The 5,082-nt window shown below is 34.1% G+C and overlaps 1 long non-coding RNA gene across 1 annotated transcript; it reads left to right on the forward strand.

Moving 5' to 3' along the window:
• LOC110265557 lies at nucleotides 1,503-1,990 on the forward strand. The gene is made up of 3 exons (XR_002351712.1): nucleotides 1,503-1,607; nucleotides 1,696-1,800; nucleotides 1,917-1,990. It is a non-coding gene; the product is annotated as an uncharacterized LOC110265557 (long non-coding RNA).

Raw genomic sequence — 5,082 nt, forward strand, 5'->3', positions numbered from 1 at the left:
CTTTCTTTTAATTTTGGCAATGTTAGTATTGATACTTTATTTGACTTCTTTTTTTTATACAGGATGAACAATGAAGGAAATTCCAAAAGAAAAAGGTTAAGGACCCTATCACAAATAGAGTCACAAAGAAGTCCCTTGAAGATGAGGAGTCCAGTAAAAAATTTAGGAAAAATTCAATTCACAAGTGCTTATTCCTTGCTAAAACAATTTCAAATAAAAAGGGAACATGTTTTAGCTTCATGTGGGGCTAATAGTAGTAAAGATGAGACAAGGAAAAAGGGCAAGATGCCGAAAAAGGTTCTGACAAGAGGTGACGATGAAGGTCAAAGAAAAATGGTAACCAAGAAGATAACAAACATCAAAGACGGTGAGGATCAAATCAAGATGCCAACAAAGAATTCCAACGAAGAAAATCATCTAGTCAAGATGAAAGCCATTGAACATGAGGATCAAGGTGGGAAGAAGCCATCTAGGAAGAAGGTGCCAATGAAGAAATCAAAGGTGGAGGGTGATAAAGTCAAGATAAATACCAATGACGCTGAGGGTCAAAGCAAGAAGCCGACCAATAAGATGCCGATGAAGGAATCGAATGAAGAAGATGCCAACGAAGAAGAACAGAAGATTGAGTCTCTTATCCCTGCTATGACTTTAGATGAATTTTTTGAAAAATATGGGATATCATTAGATGAAAATGATGAAGAATATGAATATGATTATGATGAGCTCAATCCAACCGTTGGTGATAGTAGTGACACTCAACTCGGTAATGCCTTTATCCCTTTCTTCAATAGCAAATAGTGAAAGGCACCAACTTGACTCTTGTATTTAGTAGATTACTCTTTTATTCATTAGATTAGTATTCTTGTTAATATTTTCTAGTAACGACATTGGAAATAAGTACCAAAAAGAAAAAAATTCGTGGTCCCATCCAACTCAAGCATATTCATGCTTTGGAGACACAAATAGATTTAACATGGTACAATGGCAAACCCATAGGCCCAACAAAGACACAGGTTCAATTGTTTAGTCAGTTCTTGGGAACACTTGCAAGAAACTCTTATTTGGTCACATTGTTATATACTAATTGGTAAGTTGTGTCCATTGAGATTAAAACTTCAATGTTGGATTATGCAAAGGTGAGTCGATCATTCTCCTTTTTAAATTGTTTACAAATAGGCTTAGCATGTATGGTAAAATAACATTATTCGTTGTTTATTTGTAGTCTAAATATAACATTCCTAGTGATGCTGAGCCTTGGGTGATAGATACCATTGGAGAGGCATGGAAGCAATTTAAGAAACACATAAAGAAATATCACTATACACCGTACAACTCATTTAGAGAGATGGTAAAAAATCATCCAATGACTGTACCTGAACTGCATTTTCAAAAATTAGTTCAATTTTGGAGGCTTGATATCATCAAGGTAAGTTATTTTCACAACTCTCTTGGCTTTAATGATGGTATCGTATATTTAACTAACTCTATCTAATTTTATATTACAACAAATGTAGGTTATTTCTGACAAAAATCGTGAAAACAGTTCCAAGCAAAAATGAAATCATCGAATGGGTCCAGTTAGTTTTGAATTAGTACGCGCTGAATTGGTATTTTTTTGTGCTTTTTATTTTAAGTATTTTTGCATCTTTCATGTTTTGTGTGTTTACTTATCATATGTTGGTGGTTTCTTTGTAGCGTGCAAAGAAGGAGGACAATGAAGATCCATCACAATCTGAGATGTTTGTTGTAACTCGTACGAGCAAAAAAAGAGAGACTGATTTAGGAACACAAGAGACAATTGTTAGTTTTCTGGTCTCTTAGAAAAGTACACCAAACAAGAAATGTGTTAGCTATTTTTATTTATTCTAAAGCTGTTGGGTGCATGCATTTATTTTGATCCTATTTGTGTGTAATAGGAACATTTTTAAAAAATGATGATGAAGCAGGATACAATGATGATGAAGCAGTTCAAACAGTTTTCGGAAAGAAGAGACATGGAAGAGTTTGTTTCTATGGTCGATCACTCACAAAATCCTCTCTTAAAAAGGAGAAGGAAATCCGACAAATGCAGCAATAGCATAATGAAGTGGTTTCAACTATGGAGAAAAATCAAAATAACTTAACTTCCAAGTTGGATGGTTTAACAAACTTGATTAAAACGTTGTTGCAACAAGTCAATCTTGGTATGAGTGCAGAACAAGTGCAAGTAATGATAAAAGCTGCCCAACAATCTCCGCCTGACGCGAGTAGTGTACCAAATGATGCGCGGCGAAGCATTCCTTCTTCACTTGGATCAAATCATGTATCAAATGATATGGAAGTAAGTACTGTTCAAAACTTCTAGTTAAATTAATAGTATGCTTTTGGTTGCTGTTTGATTAGGTTAGCTTAGTTGAATTAGGTGGTTAGGTAGTCAATTGATTTTGTAGTGGATTTAGGTTTGAACTCTGATGTTTATTCTATCTAAAATTGGTTTTCCTGTTCTCGTAATGACTTGCCATGTTCTAATTTAGTTTCCTACTGCTACTTCATTGATCTGCCCTGTGCTAAATTAGTTTGTTTGGTGCTGTTGATTAGGTTTAAATTGTTATTGATCCTATGTTGCTATTTCATTGTTTTACTTTTGTGCTAAACTGGTTTATATGATGATGTTGCATAGTATTATTGCTGCCTTATTCTTGTGTTGGCTGCTACTAAAATGAACAAATTCTGAATTATTTGTGTAGTAGTGATAACTTTGATGAATTTCTGAGTCTAAGCTATCACTACTGCTGCATTCTTGCAATAGCTGCTGTTTGAAGTGAATGATGATTGTGAATAATTCTTGAGTGTTACCGTGGATGAATGTTTCCCTTCTTTTGCTGCATATGTATTGCATCATCAAAAGCATTTTTGCAAGATATCTAACATGTTTATTTCTTTTACGTGCAGAAAGACATGATGTGATGAAGAAAATATATTCCATACAAATATCACATGAGATGGGTCTTACCACTTTAGTTATGTAAATGTAATATTTTGATATGTTATGTACTTTTTGAGGTATTACATGTAATTGGAAAAATTCCACTCTATTTTGATTTGTGTTGTTTAGACTAAAAATTAAACATATCTATCTTATAATGAAACTTTTATGATTTAGATTTCTTGAATTTCTTATTTTTAGATTTATTTTGTGATTATTATCATTTTGGGATGTGATTATAATTTAAAAAAATTGAATCTCATAAACAACAACAGGCTATAGTCACCGTTTTAAAAAACCGTGACCATAGAGGCTATGGCCACGGTGAAAAACCGTGACCATAGATAAGGCTATGGTTGACGTGTGGAAAATGATCCAACACAAAACTCACCGGCAAGTGTACCAGGTCGCATCAAGTAATAATAACTCATGTGAGTGAGGTCGATCCCACAGGGATTGAAGGATTGAGCAATTTTTGTTTAGTGGACGATTTAGTCAAGCGAACAAGAGTTGATTTGAGTGATTTGTAATTGACAGAAGCTAAATTGCATGAAATTTAAAGGGAGAGGGGTAATTGACTGCAAAATAAAGGGCAAAGAAAGTAAAGAAGCTGAATCTTAAAGTGCAAGTAATATAAATTGCAGAAACTTAGATTGCAAGAAATATAAATGACTGAAGCTTAAAGTGCAAGAAATGTAAATTGCTTGAATTATAAAAGGAATTGGGAATTGGGATTGCAAAAATTAAACAGGGAAAAGTAAATTGCAACTATCAGGAAAGTAAAAGATGAATTGAATTGAAGTAGATTTCAAACAGAAAATGTAAATTGGCTTGATGAAGCCTTAGCAGCTGAACTGAAAGGAAAACCTAGATCTCAGGGGTCAAGAGACTAGAAAACTGAGTCTAGATCTCACTACCTTCCTTGATTCAATTCAGAAATCAATTGCAAACAAATTAAAATTCAAATAGTAGAGAAACTTGAATTCAAATCACTAAATCTGAATTATGCAGAAAAAGAAACAAAGAGATCTCAAGGTGAGATTAAGACAGAATTTCCTCAATTCTCAACACCCAAGACTCAGTAAAGCCTTGCAGAAAAGAAAACAAGAAAACTAAAGAGGAAGAGAATTCAATTCTCCTCCCAGATCCACGATCAAAGTTCTCCAAATTACAATTCCAATTCTAACAGAAGTGAAAATTTCAAAAGCAAAAGTTGACGTCCCTCCTAAATTAAACTAACTCCTATTTATACACTTTCTTCTAATGGTCTTGGAGCCTTGAATTTGGGCCTTGGTGTAACGACCCAATTTCTGGTACGTCATGATCATACTAGAAACTGAGCGCTACCAACTTGTCTACCTAATTATTATCTATTATTTATTATATGAGCCTGATTCGTTGTTAAAAGCGTAGTTATTTTACGAGGTACTTTTTTTTTTTAAAAACATTTGGATTAACAAACAGTATCATTCATAATCAATTCACAACTGATAATATATAAAACAATTATAAACAACCACACATAAATACATCACAAGCAGTTGACAATATTCGGTGATCCAGCCTTTATTAGAGTATAGACTTTTAGTTAGAACACCCATAGACATAGCTAGATAATAACTATATACATATATATACATACCACATCCCAGGTCCTGACCTGTTCAAGAAGTCCCTAAGCTGGCGCCCAGGCTAGCCTAGACTCTATACTCACCTAGTCCCTTTAAACTACTAAAGCGAGGGAAAGTACGTTCTAGGTCTTCAAAACTCAAGTCAGGTGGAACGTCATCAACGAACTACGGAAGGGTACCCATGCTTCCATCTGAAGGGGGAAGGGAGAGAGACGGGGTAAGAACTGGGGAGTTCTTAGTAGGGCCGGGGTTATTAGTTAAGTTTATTAATTCCGTGTTGTTTAGCAGATAAATAGCAGAATACCGAGAAGTAGTAAACAGAAGAAACAGATAAATAGAGAAAATAGAAAGTAAAACACAAACAAAAAAATACAAGAAAACAAAACATAGACACAGAGAATAGAATGAAAACAAAGAAAGCATAAATTCAAACAAAAATCATAACAGAGGAAATGCGCAACCAAGTATGATGCATGTCTGTCCTAT

The sequence above is a fragment of the Arachis ipaensis genome, chromosome B08, assembly GCF_000816755.2.
Source record: "Arachis ipaensis cultivar K30076 chromosome B08, Araip1.1, whole genome shotgun sequence".
In the NCBI taxonomy this organism is placed as follows: domain Eukaryota; kingdom Viridiplantae; phylum Streptophyta; class Magnoliopsida; order Fabales; family Fabaceae; genus Arachis; species Arachis ipaensis.